The 22,820-nt window shown below is 38.3% G+C and overlaps 1 protein-coding gene across 2 annotated transcripts in view; it reads right to left on the reverse strand.

Moving 5' to 3' along the window:
* Positions 1 to 22,820, reverse strand: part of LOC309637314 (uncharacterized protein) — a 537,821-nt gene that overhangs the window by 448,009 nt on the left and 66,992 nt on the right. The window contains exon 2 of one of the 2 annotated variants that reach the window (XM_082411731.1): positions 21,472 to 22,251. The exons of the other annotated variant lie outside the window; for it this stretch is intronic. The gene's annotated coding sequence lies outside the window, so the exon portion shown is untranslated. The remainder of the gene's footprint in view (positions 1 to 21,471; positions 22,252 to 22,820) is intronic. 2 annotated transcript variants of the gene reach the window in all.

Consider the following 22,820-nt stretch of genomic DNA (forward strand, 5'->3'; position numbering starts at 1 on the left):
AAGTCTGTTTGTCTTGCTGGAGTTCATAAACTTTGAACTTGTCATTCAATGTGAGTATGTGAAGCAGCTAGGAAAGAATAAATGTACTTATTATGTTATTATGATAGTGTTTTCAGATTGATTAAGCACTTAACGTTGCACACGTTCTCAACACAGCACATGATCTAAAGTAAAAACAGAGCTGCATTTAGGGAGCTTCTGTTACAAAATCTTTCTGGGTGAATCTCCCATTTATGTTTTGACCTCTGTAGCCTCCTTCCTCCACTTCCTCCTTTCTCCTTCCTGCAGAAAATCATCTAGATTCCTTAAAATGACTTGCATGTCATCAGATGTTAAAAGCTAAAATTCTAGGTTTCCAAGCTCAGTTTGCAAAGCACCTTTCCCCTTCCACTCAGCTGCCCCCGGAACATGCCCATCTTGACCCTCAAGAGAATGTTTTTTCCATTTTGTGGGCCTGAACAAAGGTAGGGGCTGCTTAAGTAGTAACATAAGAGCATTTAGGAAAACAACTCTACTAACTAGAGAACATCTTGTTTAGTACTTAACACTGCACAATGAAGACACACTTCATCCTGGAGTTTGCTGGGTCTACTTTCTCCCCCATTTCCATCTGTTATTTGCCAGGGATACTGACAGCAACTCAGATGGCTAAGTGCTCATCCAGGGCTCCTAGATTACCGTACGTCTGTTAGCCCATGAGTTTTGATCAGTCACTCACAGACTCCATTTCTTTGATGCCTACAAAAGAGTTTCATGGGTTGGTCATATTTAGCATGCAAAGCAAAGCTCTGCTTTTTCCTCAAAAAAGGAAGTAAACTGCCCTATCTCTCCCTTCCAGTGGCATCTGGGGTTCATGTTCCCCAGCACTATGTCATTATGAACCATCCCAAAAGTAGTGTATCTAAATTAAATTTCCTTTATGTAAAGTTTGTGTATAGATTTATAGATCTATAAACTTATAGATCATTATGTAAGATACACACAACGCGCAAGTGTGCGTGCGCGCACACACACACACACACACACACACACACCACAGAACTGGAAGGCTAGTCACCAAAATGCTCACTGTATGCTCAATGTGGTTCTTTTCAGATGGTGGGATTATGAATGATTTCAAAATTCATTTTGTGTAACAATATTTTCTAAATTTTCTACTACCTACCTCTTACGCAACAAACTAAAAGTGTTTTTAAAATGTAAATTAAATACCTAGTCTTTCACATGTTTCTAGGAAAGGTACAAAAATGAACAGAGAAATTGAGACATTTCCCCAGGTCAATTCAAGACCTTGATAAATTAGAAAGCCAGGTCAAAAGTAGTCCAGTCTTGGTTGAATCCAGCCATTTCCTGCTCTTTTCCTATGAGTGCACGTGTCATTGAGAAATTCATCTAGCTGTGCTGTTCCGTAGGTAGCCACTAGTCACATGTAGTAGTTGACTTTAAATTTTATTTAATTAAACACAATTAAAAATCAAAATTCAATTCCTCAGTCGCACAAGCATACATTTCAAGTTCTCAAGAATGCATGTGGCTGACAATTGGACGGCACAGAAAGAGAAAATTCCAACATTACAGGAAGATTTATTAGCACGGACCTAGCCGCTCAGCTGATACCTCAGCACAATGTCCCCATCAGCTATGAGTGAACCTGCAGAGGGAAGGCCTGCACACATTCATAGGAAATAGGAGAACAGGACTCTAGTTATTCGTGTTCCCCACCCCCCACGCTGCATGTGGTTCAGAGACAGTGACTAGGAATGTCCCCAAGAGACTATGTGAATAGTACAGGGTTGGGCCAAAGACCCCAATCGGAAGAGTCTCTGGGAGTCATATAACTTGAATAGAAAATAGGAGTCATGGACGTCCCAGTGGAAGTTGAGGCCAACTGCCAATGCTAGATGGCAAATGGCCTTCTGAGCAGCTTAGACACTTATCAGAGGCACACAACAGTGGACGCCCATCTCTATCCATGTTGCCGAAAGCAAACACGTTTGCAAGCATCAGGAGCACCACACAGCACTGGCGATGTGCTTAAGCACGGGACATGTAAACATCAGAGATGAGAAGAGTATAACTCTCCGAGCTTCGAGGAGACCACACTTTGAACTTAGTAACTGGAGCTCAGCATACTTTACATCATGTATCCTTGACTTGTCATTTAGATTCTTGCTTCACAAAGTGTGATCATGGGACCAGCAACACCAGCATCACCTGGAAACTTCTTAGAAATGTAGCATCTCATGCCCGACTCCAGACCTACGGAGTCAGAAACTCACCTTGATAAACTCCCCCAGGTGATTCATGTGCACATTGAAGACTGAAGGTCACTGATTTCTCTCCTCACTCTACTTTCAATTTCTAGAATGTAGAGGGGACAGATATTTCAACCAAACTTTGTGCAGTACCCAGACCTGGAAAATAGCATGGGGTTTAATAAACACTTATTGATTAATTGAAAACCTGAGAACTGGCTTTCAAAATAGAGAAGCCAGTGTCCTTTAATGTATTGTCAAAAATACACTTAAGAAATCAAGTGAGCATTTTAGTGTTTCCCTTTGGTTTAAAATACAAGAAGTAGAGATTATCATATAGTAATACTAATAAGCAAATAATAAGCCATGCAAGATTCCTTTGTTCCTTACATTGTCTTCTATGAGGGCAATCATTTTTAAAAGCTTTTATTGGATAGCTTGAACAGAATCATGCCCTAATTATAGTCTTCCTTTTATTTGCCACTGAGAGGAAATGCACCAGATGAAGCTGTTTGAGACTCTATGGTTTGTTCGGCTGTATTAAATGCTTCTAACTGCTGACTTTTATGGTTCTTAACAAGTCAAGACCAGACTGAATGTCTTTGAGGATAATTGTTTTTATTCATTTCCCTTCTGTATTGCTAAAATGGAAGCAGTACGTAAATTAAGGAAAGAGATGTGGATTCAGATTTGCCCTAGATCTCTGCTAGTTCTCAGAAAGAGGCAAAGCCAAATCTCCTCTGTTTAGGTTACTGCATGGCTCTGTGATCAGGGGTTTCTCCTGCAAAATGGACGGTTTCTTGATTTTTCAAGGTGGTCTCTATGCCACCATTAACCTGACTTGTGCACAAAGTCCATTTTTTAAAAACTCCGCGTTGATTATATCAATGCTCCCAACATTATGTTCTTATCAATGTACTTAGCAATGCAACAAGTAGGCTTATATCATGGAAATTACTGAAGGCCAGGGCTCAGACTTTCTGGATCTTGGTCTCAATTCTACCATTTATTTGCCGTGTGACCTTGGGATAAAGAAATAAAGCCACGGTTCTCAAATGGAGGTGATTCCCACCAGGAATCATCTGGCAATGTCTGGAGACATTTTTGATTGTCACAGCTTGGAGGCGCTACTGGTATCTAGTGCATAAAGGCCAGGAATGGTGCTAAACATCTATAATGCACAGGGTAGTCCCCACAACAAAGAATTATCTGGCTTAATATGCCAATAGTACAAGGTAGAGAAACACTGGATGTAAAGAACATGTTATTGTTGCCATCATTCAGTACTGGTGTGGTCAAACAAAAACCACAGCCTACAAAAGCACCAAAGACTTTGAACTACAGAATCCCGAGGATGATAAACATGGATCCCCTGGTCCTTACTTCATGCTTAGCACTGTTTTAGGTTCTGTGGAAACACACAGAAGTGTAAGGCATGGCTTTTTACTTACTCCTTCAGAAACTAGAAGCTAGAATAAACCATCAAGGTCTAATAGGATAATTCCTCATTGATCCATTCCAGTAATTTTTTGCTGCCTCTCTACATGGTGCCCAGTCTAATTACAGGATGACTCCCCATTCCCCTGGGATGCCACTTTTCATTCTCATTCACTTCCTTGTTCTGAAGCAACAGCAATTTCCCACTGAATGGTTATTAGCCTTTTTCCCTTTAAGAGACTAAGAAGGACAAAAAGCCCACAGGATAATTCTAAAAGTTGTTGCTCCAGTTTTTCTCCAACTTTAGAAATCTCTGTTGGCTTTTAATTAAGAACTTGCATTTAGACTGTGAGATGAACCAGATTTGAAGGATTGTTTTTCTCTCTCTTATAATGAAATGGCACTCGTTTCCCTAGGAGGGGTTTTCCTTAGATTCTCACTGTTCTACTAAAGATGATTTACCCGGGCATCTGTGGAGGTAGCTGACTCTTTGATTGGAGAGGGAGGCCGGGGTAGACACACTGTGCCTTCCCTCTGAGAAACTAGGAAATAAACACCCTCAGGACACTGAGCTGAAATCCTCACAAATTCCAGTGTGGAATGGCTTGGAGATGGGGGTCAGTTAGAGTCCCAAAGAGTGGCAGTAGGGGCTCTATGACATAAGTTCCAGAAACCTGCCGTGAATGTGACTGAATCCAGCAGCTGTCTCAGACACCTGCAATGCACATGTCAGCCTACTTCCTCTCCTCATTCAGCCTTGAGGAGCAGGCATATTCAGAAGGACTCAGTGCTAAGATATACACATATACCCAATTCTTGGGCACCCATGTGTCGAGGCTCCTAAATCCTAATTCTTTTTTCTGAGCCATTTGGCTAAGGATCAAGGTAAAAATGATGATTTTCTTTATAGAATTTAATAGAAGGAAGTACTGTATAATGAGGACAAGATATTTGCATTTTCCCAAAATACCTCCCCCCAAAATATTAATTACAAAAAGGAAAAGAATGGATAAACCTGGCAGACATTACTTTAACCAAGAGATCAAGGTCAACATCACCAGTAATAAAACACATCAATATCTTGTGCCTTTCCTACGATTAACAGGGAAGGGCACTGCTTCCTTTCAGTGGTATTCTTGACCGCAAATATTTAACCTCAGTCTACGCATGAGTAAGTTATCAGACAAACTCAAACTGAGGGACCTTCTACAAAATAATCAATACTCTCCGAAAGTGTCAAAGTCATAGCATACAAGGAAAGACTGAGGAACTGTCACAAATCAGAGGAGACACAGATATGACTACTAAACGCAGGAATCCTGGACAGGATCCCGGACCAGAAAAGAGGACATTGTGGGAGAGCAGTGAAATAAGGTCTGTAGATAAGCCAAGATAAGCCAAGAGTCTTGTATCGTACCACTGTTATTCTCCTAGTTTTCTTACCTGTCCTATGGTTATAGGATTATAACAATGTTAGGAGAGGCGGCATGAAGGGTACTCAAGAACTCTCTGTACTATTTCTGCAGCTTCAGCTGTAAAATTATTTCAAAATAAAAAATTTAAAATAACAGACAAAACTGCTTACAAATAATCTTGGAACAACATAGGCAATGGAAAGGCATAAGTTGATGATTTGCCTTATTAATGCTGAGATACAAACGAATCAGCCTTTCTAAAAAGGTAGAAGGTGGAAATAATGTAAAAAAGAAAGATATTGTGTAGAACGAGACTTATCCATGCTGGAGTAACCAAAACTGATGCAGAAATTTACTTCTGAACCAGAAGAACACAGAGATTTTAAAATTTTATCTCAGAATGAAACAGCCCACTGAGAAACTCTCCTTCTAAATCCAAGCAGATTTTTTTGCCCAAACAAGCCCTATGCCTCTATGATCACCAGATAATGCAGAATCTTAGACACACTCAATTATTTATCAACTAGTTTATCATCTTATGATTGAGTTGTAAGAGTTCTTTATATATTCTGGATACAAGCTCTTTATCAGATGTGTTTTGGAAATATCTTCTTCCATTCTATGGCTTATTTCTTAATTTTATTAACAGTGTCTTTTTTTTTTTTTTAATTTTTGGCTGCTTTGGGTCTTGCTGCACGTGGACTTTCCCTAGTTGCGAGCGGTGGCTACTCTTCATCTTCGCTGCAGTGCACGGGCTTCTCACTGCAGTGGCTTCTCTTGTTGCGGACCACAGGCTCTAGGCGCGCAGACTTCAGTAGTTGTGGCACGCAGGCTCAGTAGTTGTGGCTTGCGGGCTCTAGAGTGCAGGTTCGGTAGTTGTGGCACACAGGCTTAGTTGTTCCATGCGATGTGGGATCTTCCCAGACCAGGGATCAAACCTGTGTCCCCTGCATTGGCAGACGTATTCTTAACAACTGCGCCAGCAGGAAAGTCCCAACAGTGTCTTTTAAAGAGTAAAATTTTAAAATTTTAACAAAGCCTGCTTATCAATTTTCTTTTATGTTTCATGTTTTTTGTTTGCTACCTAAGAAATCTTTATCTGACCCAAGGTCACAAAAATTTCCCCTTACATTTTCTTCCAGGTGTTTTAACTCTTACTTTTAAACTCTATGTCTCATTTCCAGTTAATTTTTATGTCTGGTATGAGGTAATAGTTGAGGTTTTTGTTTTGTATTTTTTGTATATGGATATCCAGTTGTTCCAGAGCCACTTGTTGAAAAGACTGTCCTTTCCCCATTTTATTATCCCTAAGTATTTTATTTTTATGCTATTGTAAGTGAATTTCAGTTTCCAATTGTTTGTAGCTAATGTAGATAAAACTTCAGTTTGGAAAACAGACAGAAACCTACAAAAAAAGCACTAGCTTTTTTTAAAAGTGATTTTAGCAAAGCTCTAATCTATTTTCCAGACTTCAACTAATCCTTTTTAAATGTCATTAGAATTTTTAATTATAAAAGTAATACATGTTAATTATGACAGATCAAAAATAGCAAAAGTGAATAAAGGAAATATTCATAATCTTTCTCCATCTCACCCTTACTCCTTCCTGCCCGAAGTAACCAGTGTTAACACACATTTCTTATGCTTCCACTTTCAAACAAATAGTTATATTTTCAACACCTGGGGGTGGGAGGGTCAGATGTAGTCAATGACAGGAGAAAATGCAGAATTAGCCTAGCAGACTTCCTGACTTTTTCCTAAAAAAATCTAGGCCTTGGGAGAAAATAGAGAGTTAGCAAAGAAAGCAAATATGCAAAGAGAGTTTGCAGGAAGAAATAGAGTGTCTGAAAGAAGCAAAGGGAAAGCTTGGTCTTCAAAAAAGAGAAAAAAAAATTTCTTACTGACCTGGGGAAAGGAGACAGATCTATGGTCCCAGAGGAGTGAAAAACAAGGGATGTAAGACCTTCAAGAAAAATAGCATCTTTAAAAATGTAGAGATGGCAATACTGGAAGCCCTGAAAAACTTCCCATGTCCCAACTCTGGTATGAAAACAACAACCCTCAAACCTAAAGTCACTGTGCAGAAAAAGCAAATGCACAACTGAGATGGAACCTGTTTGGAAAGAGGGTCAATGGCCAGAGATGGCCACCAGCCAAGGCCTGTAATCACCTTTGGTTCTGCTCAAGACCTATTAACCTTGACATAGGGAACCCGTAAGAATGACCAAGTTGGAATTTCCCACCAGAGAAGATGAATCAAAACCAAACTGCTTTTAAAGTATAGAATGTGACATTTCATATTTTATGCATCTATTTTGAAGGCCCTGGAAATAAAGTTTTCTCCAGAATAGGGACCATGACCCATTGACTGAAACTCTTGGATGGATGATGAATTAGGAATCTGTGAACGGTCCGAAAATAAGGAAATCTGAATTCTAATCTCACTTCTGCTTTAAATATACCATGTAGCTTTGAGATAATCTCCCTTCCTCAACTTTTCCATGTGTAAAAAATTAATTTCTTTAAATTTGCCCTCTAAATAAACCTGAATTACTTGAAATTTCCTCTATTAAAAACTACCAACATATTGCAATATAACAAAAATAAAGAATAACCACTAGGTAATGAAATGCACGGTAAAAATGTAATGAAATCATTCAGATACCATTTATACGGCAACTTTGGCTCTGCAATCACTGTAGAGACTTGGACCAAGAAACACTTCCTGACCTGATCTAGCGCATGGCACTCCATTCTTTGGACAGGCAGCCCCTCAAACACCAGTTGTTGCTCGTGGCTTACAAACCATTCTTATAAACTTGCTTCTCTCAAACCCACAGGAGATTAGAAGCAGCAAACTAAAGGCTGGGAACGGAAATCTAGAGATTAAGAGTAAAAATAAGGGTAATATCAAAAACAGCTTAAGAGAGTAAACCTAAGGAACAGGTATAATCACTCTAAATCATGTTACCCTGAGACCAGTACTTTGACGTATATCAATTCATAATGACTACATTCACCAGTTTGGAAATGAAAGGGACCTTGAAATGTATCTAATTCAATGTGCTCACTGTTGCTCAACTAAGATGGTCTAGCTCTGTCTCTCTCTCTCCCTCTCTCTTTTACACCCTCCCTCACACACACACCTGCTTCGTGACTGAGGTGGAATGAGAACCTTAGTCCTACTTCACTACTCTGGCAATGGATTTTGAATAATCCATAAAAGATTACATTTCTTGAAGTATATTCTATGTCATAAGCAAGATAAATTATCATCTGATAATTTATTTTTGAAAAAGAAGCTTCCAATTTGGTTAAAATTTTAAATAGCCTTGTGTTTATCAAGAAAAACATGTTGTTGAACATCTCATTTCCCAACAGAGTTATATAAATTACAAATGATGGTGCATTTATGCCTATGCACAACTACACGTGTCTGTGTATTTGTGTATGTGTCTTAGGAAGCACCCCGCTTATTCAAGCTCTCTAAAGTCATTTTGTGTGTCTTCACCCAACTCCACATTAGAGACATCTCACAGGTAGCTTGAAATCAGCCATGGTGGAAATATTTACACCACAAAAATCAGCCACCGCTACAAATTAGAACTTTTTTCCCCCCAGAAAGCTGGTTGTGAACCATTTACCAACATACTACTTGATAAACCTATACATCTATTCCTTGAAAGAAAACGTAGCCTAAACGATTACATGTCAAGTTACTGAAAGCATGCAGGGTAAAATCATATCATAAATTTTTTACTGTTGCTACTTCAAGAATTTTATTTGTTTTCATAGACATTTAAATTGGTTGGGTTTTTTTTTTTAATTTTGAGAAGAATCAAGGCCTTTTTCTATTACCAACATCTTACTATATAGTTAATAAGATGAGTAGGAAGGGGGAAAATATATATTAGTCTGTTCAGATTTGCCGAGCAGTAGTTTCATATGATGTGAGCAGAAGACCAAGGTCCCAGTTCTATGGTTTGCTGTGTGATGAGACACAGAGCATATGACAACCACGTCTCATATTCTATGTGCAGTTCTAAAGAGCTCAAAACAATGTTTAATGTTTCTTTATGAATTTGAGAGGTCTCATGCTGTAAGAACAGAGTACAAATACAGTACCACATGACAAGAGCCCAGAAGTTTCAGACCTAACTTCATGAAGTATATATAATATTTACAAGTCCTAAATATATTATTGCCAATTACTTTTGCTTTTACAAAATCCTTCTGAAATAAATGTGGTTCTCTTGACTTCAGTCAGCTTTTTCATGGTTAAAAGGGGGTTCTTTGACATAGTGACCAAAAGCATTGCTGGTGTATTATATGTGATAATCAGATAGCTCCCCCAGCTCTCATATACCCACCTTATAAAATGGAATACAAGTCTTACTAAATCTTTATTAAAACAGACCAAAAGTCAGTTGGCACAATACCAGTGAGAGTTTTAAGACTGATAATATAAAGTGGTTTGGTTTTATACACCCGGACTACTCTTTCCTTTTCAACAGCTTTATCAAGATATAGTTCACATACCATACATTTCATTCATTTAAAGTGTACAATTCAGTAGCTTTTAGTTATTCACAGAGTTGTGTACTCATCACCACAATCGATCGTAGAACATTTTCATTATCCCCCAAAAAACCCTGCACCCCTTAGCCATCACCTCCTGGTCCCCTAGTCCCACTCCCAGATCTAGGCAACCACTAATTTACTTTCTTCAATTTGCCTATTCTGGACATTTCATATAAATGGAATCGTACAATATGTGGTGCATTGTGACTGGCTTCTTTCACTTAGCATAAGATTTTCAAGGTTCACCCATGGTGTAGCACGTATCAGTGCTACATTTCTTTATATTGCCAAGTAGTATTCCATTATATAGATATACCACATTTTGTTCATACACTCATCAGTCAGTGGACATTGTGTTGTTTCTACTTTTTGGCTCTTATGCATAAAACCGCTATCAATATTCTGTAGAAGTTTTTGTGTGGACATATGTTTTCACGTTTCTTTGGGCCTATACTTGGGAGTAGAATTACTGGGTCATATGATAACTACGTTTAACCATTTGTGGAACTGCCAGATTGTTTTCTAAAGCAGCTGCACCACTGTATATTCCCACTTCAGGCAACATTCTTTACTCAGACTTAATACCTAGGAAAATGTATACTATAGAATCCCACTTAAACCCAAACAATCCAGTCAATTAATATTTTCTTTCCTTTATTCTGCCACTTCACATGTAAGTTTCTCATGAGTAAAGACAGAATATAGGCAAGTAAGCTACCATGCCACTAGCAAGACTATTCAATTCTAGTGCTTTTGGCTTGCTGGTCTTTGAAATACTCAACATTTTAACAGCAGTTCTTAAGTTTCAATTAAGGAGAATTTTTGTGGTGGTATTACCACAAAGCTAGATGTTACCAAGACAAACGCATACAGAATAGCTATAGCTAGGTCAAGGGACCTCATTTTAGTGGGTTCCTTCCTCAATGTATGTATTTAGAGGACACAAAAAGCTAGTCCTAACTGTTTATAGGACCACAGCCAATTAAACCTTCATAACGTTAGGCTCTCTTGATCTATTTTCAGTGAATGAATTTGATAAGGTCATACTTTAAGAGATGATAGGCCAACAAACCAAAACTCACATTAAACAGAAGAATTCCTTTGCTATACCAACGTTATCTACTTCTGTTTTGGAAGAAGTCAGAGCTGCAGTAATGACTATGTGTTTCCGAGAAGTGGCAGCATCTCACATCATCTTGCTAATCTGTTCAGTTATTTGTTTTCCCCACATACATGTACCACTAACAGTAATTATTCAGGGGCAAATTACATGAACAAGTTACCAAAAAAATTCCAAAAGATTTTACAAAAAAAGAGAACTGGCTTTTATTTTCTTTTGGAAAAGCCAAGTTTGTCCACTAATATTTGCTTTCTTCGAATATCTCAGGGCCAGAAGGAATGACTGGCTTAGAGAACAGTAAAGTTGGACTCCCCAGAACTTTGTTGAGGCCACTTTATAACTGTTCTTGTCTCCATCTGCTTTAACCTCCCTAGTAGGCTGAAGGTCTGTGAGTACAGCACTTGGTTTTCTCTTCTTGTAACCTTCCCAAAATGACTTGCATCCAATGAGAGTTTCATAAATTATTTATAAATGAAAGAATTGATATGGTCAAGAGGAATATGACAATATTAAAAATGAAAGTCCTTTTTAATTTGCACCGGGGCAACATTGCTGCCCAACTGAAAGGCATTCTTAGTGAAGTACACCAATCCTGTTTTTGTCAGAAGCTAACCTCACATCTCTGAAATTATGCCACATTCAGATAGCAACACACCAGCCCCACAAACCACTGCCACATTATGGTACCTAAACAGGAAATGAGGAGCATAGGTACCACTGAATTTATAGGAGACAAATTTGGGTGGCATCAAAGCAAAAATCTTCATTTATCATTTATTCAACTTCTTGACACCAACATCATTACATGTCAAAATTTCTGGCAATGTTTCAGTGGCCAGAAATGTTTTAAAAAAAAGTTTTTCCTGTTTGGAAACCTACCTCTTACAAGAGTTGGATGAAAACTGGCCACAGAAGTACTTTTTCTAAAGCCTTAGCTTGCCATGAAGTGCCACTTTAAGTAGATTCTCTCTAGTCCAGCAGAATCCTTGAACAATGCGGAGGGGTAAGGAATCAAACCCAATACTGATCTTCCTAATTAATTTCAGAAGCATTCTTTGTACTTGTCTTCAGTATTTTTTAAACATGAATCTCCTATACAATGATTCCTACACTGTTTGGAAATCTGCTACATATATGGGAAATCACCTCACGAATACACACTAAGTGTAATCACCATCATATGGGCCCTAGCCAAGGATGTTATCTTTATCTTTATTAGGGAGATAAATTTCCTGTTTAAGTAGGGGGTACCTAAAAGGTACTTCCTTCTGAACTGCCATTGGATTATAATGGCTTTCAAATTCCCTAAGAAATACAATAGAAACGTAAATGATAGGTAGTGAAACGGAGAGGACATAGTCAGGAAAACTGTATTCAAATCTCAGTTCTGTCTTTTACAAACTATTATATGGCCTTAATTTTAATTCCATCTGAGCCTCAGTTTCCTTACTTGTGAAATATAATTACCACCCTCTGTTTTGGGAGTAGTATTAAGAAATAAATGAGAGTACATACCTGGCACATAACATATATCAGATTAAATGTCCATTCTTTTCCCTTCCCCTTCCCTGGTTATAACACTAAGGGCCATAGTTCATAAAATCAATGTGTGCATTAGGAGGATTATACAAGGGACTGTGGCTGCTCTACAAAATCACTGACATAAGTAGGTTCCATTTATCCATGAAGTTGAATGTAAACAGGAACTAAAGTAAAAACTGTAAAATCACCCAAACCTCCCACACATTCCCCAAGCACATTCATGTTTTCTGATCTCTTTTAGTAGTAAAAGAAGAAAAAAGTCAAATGCCTTTCATTTATACTACTGATGTTCTAACTTCCCTTCACCACCAGCGACTTTCAGGCAAGGTTCCACATCTGCAGGATTTGTAGTGCAAGCACTACTCCCCTGTAAATGTTGCACTGAAGATGGATTTCGTGGAGTACTTTTCTATTTGGAAAGAGTAGACTCTGGGAGGAGCCTGGCCCATCTTCCTCAGATACAGTCCCAGGATCTGAGTTTAACTTGAAGAAGTCTCTGCTCGCTGGAACTTCCTTCAGTCTCCATCTTTTTCCCTCCTCTCCTCCTGCCCTTCCTGTCCCTTTCTCTGGTCCGAGATTAACAGGCACCAGGGTCTCAAGGCTCATTTTTAATATGCATCACTCTCCTCTTGGCCATAGCATCACCGAGTGTTCTAGCATGACAATCCCAGGGTCCTCAAGCTATCATCATTCTCCAAACAGGCTGCTGATAGTCTTCTGTCCAGAGTTTTGCTCTTTGAACCCTCTAAAACCCAGGATACTTGAAAGCATAGGTACAGAATAGCGAGCTCAAAATGTTATTCCAAGTTGTTATGTGGTGTTGAATGAAGCATTCTTTGAGGGGTGGGAGAAAGTGCTTGAAAGAGAGGCATCAGGAAATACCAGCCTGTTAGGTTTTAGCATGTATAACTCTCAAAACAGATACATGTTTCTGTAATGAAGAGTACACTCTACATGTTATCAGGAGAATTACTGATACTGACACTGATTAAAGAGCTCAGAGAGCAATCAAAGTGAGAAAACAAAAAGTGTAAAGTTATGCTCTATTTTGCCAAGTATTATTAATTGCATGTATTTTAAAAATACCTCATTCTTTATGCCTAATCGCCATTGAGATTAAGAAATAATATGTAAATCATTAAATGCTTCAGATTAATTTCTATAAATTTTGCTGGACTAGAATATGTCTGTCAGCCCTCTTAGAATCTTGTTCCCATGACACGTTAATCTTGTCTCCTCACAACTTTAAAAGCATAAAGGAAGATTGTATATATCTAGGTATATATTTCATGAGCCATTAATAATTGAGATGACTAATGGCTTGATTACATAAGTTAACTAATAAATTTCCATATTTATTTGAATTCATCTACTAGAATTATATATTCATTTATTTTCTCTGCATATATTCTTAGCATATGAAATACGACTATAAATGAAACAATACAAATAAACGCAACTATCTTTAAATGCACTAAGTTACCAAAAAGAATGAATCCAAAGTTCGTCAAGCTTTTAGTGCAGCTCTATTTTAATATATTCAATGGTACTTATAGTTGACACTGGCACGTTCTTCCACCATGTTTTGCATAAAGGAAAAGAAAAATCACCTTGAACGCAAGATTAAATTGTAAACTTGAAGAGGCTATGCACACAGTTGCAAGTACCCTACTGATGGTTTCTCATCTAAAACTACCAGCTTTTTCCACCACTGTACCTCCTTCTTGTCATCAATTTCTTAAATGACCAGAAAAGCGTGCATCATGATCACCACACACACACACACACACACACACACAGAAAATAAAGGTTCTTTTTTTTTTTCCCGAAGGGCATGGGGAGAGTGAGTTTTTTATTCTTTAACCAAAGTGGGGGAAAAGAAAGGAAAAAAGAAACAAAAAAATCTTGTTTTTATTACTATTACACATAACATAAAGCAAGGGAGATACTTTAGCCCTGAATTATCTAGAAATCGGCCATACTGCTTTGTTCTTCTCTCTTTACCTTGCTATGTATGTCTTTCTCTGCCCCCTCTCCCATTCCACATTAATTCTCCAGCAGCTCATTACATATGGCTGTGTAAGTCAGAGCCTTCATCTTCAATAATTTCCCAACCAGAAGACATGCTTCATGTTTTAACTGGAGCATAGCTAATGATGCAGATGAAATCCAGGCCTGGTAACATTTGATCTGGCCTCAGACAAGAGGAGCAAGGTGGCACTAGCCTCCTCTGATATAGTCTGCAGCCAAGGAGCGGCACCAGTATACAAGTGACATGCATATCACATGTATCAAAGTGGAAGCTCAATCTGTACGGCAGTAAGACTCTCTCACATCCCAGCATGGGTGCTGGCCCTGAGCTGCAGTGCCAGTAATTGACATAGTTGCCCAATGCTACAAAACAAACTCAGAAACTATTCTCATTAGACATCCCCCTGCTTTGCAACTCTGTTATTGTAAAACCCAAACACTGAGCCCCATACCAGCGTGGCTCTGTTTTTAATTAGTTCTGATGGCATTGGGCTGTAAGCCAAAGAAAAAATGAACTTCCTGTGACTGAGGCTTGCTGCTCAGTATGTTGCTTCCTTCTTAAAGAGGCTGTTTTCACAATATTTTATGAAAAGGACTACTGACAGAAATAATATAAGTCTTTACTGCTTTTGATATTTTTTTCAGGCTTATAAAAAGCAACCAAAAGTCAGAGAATTTGTAAAGTTACAATGCTATTATTTGGTCTTTTGTGTGACCCAGTTGACTTGTCTTTTGATTAAAGACATCCTACCCGATTAATTTTTTTTAATGGAGAAAACACAGGCTTCTGTTAAAATTTTAAGACCACGAATGTTTTAGTGTTTCTACTAGATTAATTCAGTGATATATTTTTTACTGCCTGGGTCACTGCTGGCATGGTGTTTGAATTGAGATGCTGGGAAGGTCACCTTCTGAATACAAGGAAGTAAAGGGTTGATGGGAACTCCAGACAGATAAAGAACAATTTACGTAAATGCTAGAATCTTACACAAAATGAACCTCTACTGACCACTGATTTTCAGTTCTCCAGAACGCTTTGAAGATCCTTCCTATACGGGGAATTTCTTAATTTATGACTCTCCTCCCCAAGTTACAAGCTAGACACTTGTTTTCCAGATTCCTTTGTAATTTGTCACAACATATGACTTAGGGTCTGCCAATCAGACATACCCATACACAACTTCAAGACAGTGAAATGAGGAAGGAGATAGCACGTGGAACTTATTCTGCCACAAGAAGCATTGCAACACCCAGCATTCAGGAGCAGCAGTGGCCCAGGTCCCAGCTGTGGCACCCTCCCCCCCAACACGGCTAGCAGCACCCCGTGCAAAGCTGTGTGCACAGCCAGAAGTCATGGGGTCTCCACTAAATCAGTGCAGCGGTGGGACCAGGCATGCTTTTTGGATGCATAGGCTTCAAATTTGACTCCCTGGCCCTCCTGGAGATTCTGTGAGCTGACCAATTGCCTTTAACGAATTACTTTTCTACTTCCATTAGCTAGAGGGTATTTCACTGCTGACAAATAGGAACTCCTACACAATCACTCTGTATGCTGTGCTTCCAGTAAAAAAGTAATAATATGGTACTGAGTAGTGGTTAAGAAAACAGTCTTTGGAATTAGCTGGACATAGTATGGAGTCCTAGCTCTGCCACTTAAGAGCTGTGTGAACCTGAGACAATTGCTCTGAGCATTTTTTCATCTGAAAAGTGAGGATGATTACTCATTACTCATAAGGTTCTTCAGAGAATTTAGTAAAATACTAAGTAGTGATACTATTATCACTAATAGAGGCTTTTATAAGACTTTTCCAAGTCTTTTTAGGTATGGTTATAAATAAATAGGTGTTTATTTCCTTGGGTGCAGGCTTAGAAGATCCCTGGGTTATGGAGTTGGAAGACATCGAGGATTATCTTAGTCCTCTCCATGCCTCTAAAAGGGTAACTATCTACAGTTTTCTATAAAAGGCCAGAGAATGAGATGCCACTGATTACTTTTCACTCATATCTTACTCATACATACAAGTGTTTTGTGACCAAACCAAAATAATTCCTACCACACTTATGGATCTATTCCTTTTGAACACATCTAGTCGCCTGACAAAGTTCTATACATCCTTCAAAGTCCACTGTAAATATCACCTCCCCTCTGAAGCCTTTTCCTATTTCCCTTAATCATATAGGAGCTCACCTTCTTTGAACACAGATACCATTGTCTCTAGTGGCAGTTAATACATTCTTGCTTATGTGAAGCTTAGTTGTATGCATGACATAACTCCCCTCACTGGTATAAACGAAGCTCCTTAAGATGAGAATTCATCTCTGCATCTCCTATAGCCCCTAGCAAAGTGCTCTGTACATGCTATTCCTGTATATCGTACTGTAATCTACACTACTACAATGTTTGCTCTCAACTGTGTAAGTATATTGGAAGCTCCCTGAAAATACAAATATTTCTTATTCATCCTTATACCCTCCTCAGCGCATATAATGTATTTGTTGAAATGAGTTAAAAATATTAGACTAAAGTTTCCTATATATTTCCTCCTTTTATTATAGCTTCTTTTTTTTTTCCTTTCAGTCAGTCTTCTTTGAAACTTTAAGAATCTACAGTCTTCAGCATTTATATCACCCCAAGCAAGACTTTAGGAAAGTAAATTCTTTGTCACCATTGCTGACCACCCTTATTATTGCTTTTACATAAACTTTGCAAACTGGTCATAAACTATTTTCATTGTACCTTATGTTTTAGACCAGCTTTTACTGTTTGCTCTCCCTAACACCCACATCTGGAGAGCTACTATGTAAAGTGTGCTACATGCTGCTGTAATTCCTCCAACCTACCAAGGGAATTCATACTTATCTGTATTGGACAACACGTCCAGTCCAAGTCCCCGCCAAGTTTCTAAGCCTCTCAACTAGAAGGTGGCGGTGAAATATGCACTTTCTCTTGGTCTACCATCAGTGAGACTTTCTCCTCTTGCCCCATCTTTTAATCTCCTTATAGATCCTTATAAGGATAGTCTAGATTTCTTAAACCTTAAAGTTATCTCTTTATGATGTCCACCAGGACCTCACCAAAATGGTATATGAATTTTTTTTAAGTCTGTAATATGAAGCCTTCTCTTTCCCTTTCTACACAAGAGCTGTTCCTGCTCTACAACTCTTCACAACAGAAACCACCATGTGTCCTATGTCCTCAAATATGCTCTCTTTCTCTAATCCAATGCAGGACATGGTCCTAAAGAAGATGTTTGAACAGTTACCCCAAGACAGGACATACTTCCAAGTTGGGAGGGCAATAAATGGCAAAGAGCAGCTCAAAACTCTTCCTCCTTCCATCCATCTTTGCTCAAGAATTGGGTCCGTAAGTGAATTCATCAGTCCCTGGAAACCTCATCTTATTCTTCCCTTTGACAGTTTCCTCCTTGGATGATTTCCTTAGTAATGTGGTTGGTATAGAGCGTCTCAAGCCTGCTAATTGATACGGACACGCTCAGTACCCCAGCCATGCTTGTTCCTGTGTGGACACCTCATGCTGTGTCTTACTGCCACACAACACCCACTGAAATGTCTTCTATTAAACAAGTGATATTAATGTTTTTCAGATGACAGATCTCTTTAAGAATTTGATGAGGGTTAGAAATATCTCCTCAGAACAATATACATGAGGACATACATAAATGCATGCATATGATATCAAGGGGTAAAGAGAACCACTAAAGCCTCTCTACAGACCCACTAGATGGTAATCCCAGTTAAAAACCCTGCTGGAGTAGAAAAGGGTTTGTTTTTGTTTTTTTTTAAATAAAAGTACATTAAATTATCCGCCTCCCTTGAAGCAATCTAAGAGGCCACCACGAATCATATCAAGATGATAATGGGAACACAGGAGAGGAAATTCAGTTTGGGGAACGAGCAATGCCATGAAAGAGAGAAGCTGTATCTCTCTTACTTTAGAATGTCAAGATGTTACCTGTTGGCTTAAAGTAATGCTGTCAGAAGGCCAACCATTTTAGGAGTAAATCTAACACATATTTTATCCAGGAGTTATGATTTCATTTAGACTGATAAAAGGCAAGCAGGATTTTGTCTATCATCTATCTATCTCTGTATCTATCCATCCATCCATCCATCCATCTAGCTATCTATATAATGTTATCACCAAAAATTTAATTTTTGCTCCAAAAACTATTCTCAGATTATTTTGAGATTGTCACCCCAAATCATCTGTCCTATTTATTATTTCAAGTTGAAAAATAATAAATACTAGATATGTCTCAAAAAAGCAAAAAAATAGCAAGCTTTTTAAAAAGTGAAACCTTCTTAAACATTTTTATACTGGCAAATTCACAAGCAGCTGTTCTTGTTCAGTTGCTAAGTCACAGTTTTTTGAAGACAAGGTAAAATACTATCTACTAAACCATCTTGATGAGGAGTACTGCCTACCTTGGCTTCATTCTTTCCCTACAATGGGACTGGCTATTCACTTGCCATCTGTCCCCTTCTAAACATGTCAGTATAGCCTTGCATAGAGATGCTGGTATGTGGAATAATTTTATGGATATTAGAAATTTTATTTGTAAATTTCCCTGGGCAGCCAATCCTTCAAGAAAATTGCTACATTATTCCAAGTGGGTTAACAGACTCAAATACATCAACTAAGTCCACAAAAACAGTCAAATCCTCTCTGACCTATACCCTCCCCCATTACTCCTCACTCATCTCCCACCAGTCTCTCCCTTTGCACACGCCATGCCTTGCTTTACTGTCAATACACTAGCCTCACTCTTGGAATTCATTTGCTGCTCCCTCTGCCAGGGATGCTCTCTATTCCTTTACTTCCTTCAGGTCTTTGCTCAAATGTCACCTTCTCAGTGAGGCCTTCTCTGCTTTATTTTTTCAATAACATTTATCAACCATCCAACATACCACACATTTTACTTATATATTTTGTTTATCACCTGCCCCACCCTGACTCACCTAGACAGAATGTAAGCTCTATCAAGGTATATATTTTTGCCCACATTTTTTCATCAGACTAACAACAGTGTGACACATAATTGATTCTCAATAAATATCCTCATAATTATGGCATCTCATACCAATGGTACCTTTTACTCAATGTTTGATACAGATGGAAACTAAGATTTTTCCCAGTCTGAAATATTATTCTCAAATGTATACATACACATGTATACTTACTTTTAAATAACTGAAATACAGCGAACACGGAACAAATGTTTGGAAGTAAATAAAAGTAGCAAGGCAAGAAGACACAGTGGTTGAGGGGTCAAAGTCACTTTTCTAACATGCTGATTCTCCAGACCACAAAAGTTATTGTATGGAATAGCCAGGTCATGGAAGCAACCTAAATGTCCATTGACAGACGAATGGATAAAGAAAATGTGGTACAGATATACAATGGAATATTACTCAGCAATAAAAAGGAACAAAACTGAGTCATTTGTAGAGACGTGGATGGACCTAGAGACTGTCATACAGAGTGAAGTAAGTCAGAAAGAGAAAAACAAATATCGTGTATTAACACATATATGTGGAACCTAGAAAAATGGTACAGATGAAGTGGTTTGCAGAGCAGAAATTGAGACACAGATGTAGAGAACAAACGTATGGACACCAAGGGGGGAAAGCGGCAGGGGGTGGGGGTGGTGGTGTGATGAACTGGGAGATCGAGATTGACATGTATACACTGATGTGTATAAAATGGATGACTAATAAGAACCTGCTGTATAAAAATAAAATTAAAATTAAAAAATTCACAAAAAAAAGTTATTGTATGGAATTTAGGTTAGTAGATTAAGTGAAATAACTAATGGATTCTCACCTCTATGGGATTAAATTAGATCAGGATGCACTCCAGATTCCAATGCCCACAAAGCAGGTAAGAAGGTTTTGCCAATGCCCTTGCTAGGTTACCACTCCCCCAATCAGGAGAGAGTTATCGATCACTCAAGGAACCTCACAAAGTCCCTTTGCCCAGCTCAACAGCTTGAATAGAAGACACAGGTTGGGCAGGGTTCTACCAATGTGAAAACTCTGTCAAGGAGTGGAAGGGACTCAAGAACCACTAATCTGGTCCATGGGACCTTGCAGTAGAGTAGATAAGACCTAATGTTGAGATACAAGTACACATACCCCTAGAGTTTCCAAAACATTGCAACCCCTGGTGAAATAAAGTAATGAATCACGTTTGGTCTGGTGGTAAAAGGTGTGACTATAGGACTAAAGGTTGCCTCCACCTCTGATAAATTCTCAAGAATATGCAGTAGTAGCAGCAGAGCTGGAGCAGTTTAGGGATCAAAGCACTTACTCATCTAAAGCAGGTGAAAGAGCACTTAACAAAAGATCCTTATCTCTTGTAAAAATAAAATACAGTGTGTGTGTGTGGAAAAAAAAAAAAAAAAAAAAGATCCTAAAGGATCTGCCAATGGTGCCATTATCACAGCTCAGACTCACTAGCTAGGACACTAGGGATGTGCCTCAGTATGATACTGACCAGCACAACCTCAGAACCCAAAGGGCATGCAGTAACTCATGCCTTTGTCAGACCCAACCACCTAGACTGCCTGGACATGTGGAAGTTCAACAAACCCAGCCACAGCACAGCTAATTTTGGCACTTTGGCTGTCAGAGCACACTAGTCTCCATTGATCAGTTCAAATCCAGTGATAGCATTTGATCAGTATCAGTCACTAAACTACTACACACCACCTCTACGACATGTGTAGATGGCACAAAAAATATCATGAATGGATACTACCGGCTATCCACATGCATTCATTTACACTAGAGAAGTGTGTCCAGGTAGCCCAAGAGAAAAGACATCAGACTGATATGTGGTTTTGTCAAAGAAGAAATGTGATCCCTAGTCTAGGGCCCTCAGAGAAATTTACAGTCTGTCTTTGTTCCGCATTATGTTTTCCAGATCCGTGCCAAGTACTTAGTAGGCTGCATCCAAGTCAATTACCATCTCTGATTATGATTAAACAGACCCAATGCATTGATTAAGGTCACTTCCTATATTGCCCACTAAGCTTGCTGAGTTTCTCTTGTCAATATTCTCATTTACCTTTCATGGCTCCATCCTAATTGGGCATCATTTAGATTCAGTAATGATGCTTCATATTATGGTGGTGATCTTTCCCAAGTAACATAAGCAAAAATATTCAACTAGAAAAAAGAGAGAGAGAGAAAGAGGGAGAGTGTTGAAACCCAAGGGTACATCTGCATTCTACAATCCCAGATCCAGTTGATCAGATGAAGTTCATAAATATCAAGTAGCAGCCTCCCTTAATAATATATTTTACTATTTATAAGAAAAATCAAATCATCTGCAATTTTTTTTTCAGCAAATGATCTGCATACTGCCATTCCGTAGACACAGCTAAAGTTAGACATTATATCTGTTCCAGTGAGTTCAGCTAAAGCATGATAACAAGCATAGTTATTCGGCTAAAAGACTTTAACAGCCACAGTTTTTCATTTCCATCAGGGGGTAAAAACTGTTCTATCTTTACTTCTAATAGATGGAAATTTAACTAAAACTGGTAAGTAATATTTCTAAACGGTAATACTAGTAGTAAACATGACATCTAAATAACTATTCTAGAATAAATATAAAGGAGGAGATACACAATGTCTTTTTCCTCATTTTTGCCCTAGAACAAGAAGTTATAAACCATTACGTAGCTTTTAAAATGAATTCAGGTGAAGAATCAAGACAATAATCAAGCTGGTTCTCTAGATCATTAGGAGATCAAATCAAATCTGTTCCTAGTCACAGTACCTTTGATTGGCTAAAAGTGGGCCTTTGTTTCCATTTCAATTCAAGAAGAAATTTATCATTTACCTGTGGGAGGAAAGGGTAGTAATCCATGAATTATATAGAACTTCTCAAAAATATATGTATATGTCAATATCAAGCAAAACTGGGATTCATACACTGATTATCATTTCAGTAAGTCCACAACTGGTCACATAAACCTAAGATCACCAGCATTCACTTAAAGGCTAAAAGCAAATCAATCTTAATTAATCTTGAATTCAATGAAAAGACAATAATGTTCTATTTTTTATTTGCTTCATTATGTCATAAATCTCTATCTTGATATATTATACTTATTGCAATAAGAATGTGGGAGGGTTTTGTTTTAGTCTGGAATGGCCTGACTGCAAGAAGGATTTTTTTTTTCTGTTTTGGGGGCCCGCTTACTTTGTTCAGTCTCAGACGCTGAGACTGTGTAATTATCCAGAATATCCTCCTGAAGATCTGGGTGGACCCTGAATGGTTCCATAATCACTCATTTTAGCATGGATACAAAATGCTTTCATTCTTGTGTATTTTTCATAGGAAGCATTAAGATTGGAGATGACTAAGCAGAGTCTACACAGACCAGAGTGTGCAGAAGTCAACTGAAA

This window comes from Balaenoptera physalus (assembly GCF_965194825.1).
Source record: "Balaenoptera physalus genome assembly, chromosome: 11".
Taxonomy (NCBI): Eukaryota; Metazoa; Chordata; class Mammalia; order Artiodactyla; family Balaenopteridae; genus Balaenoptera; species Balaenoptera physalus.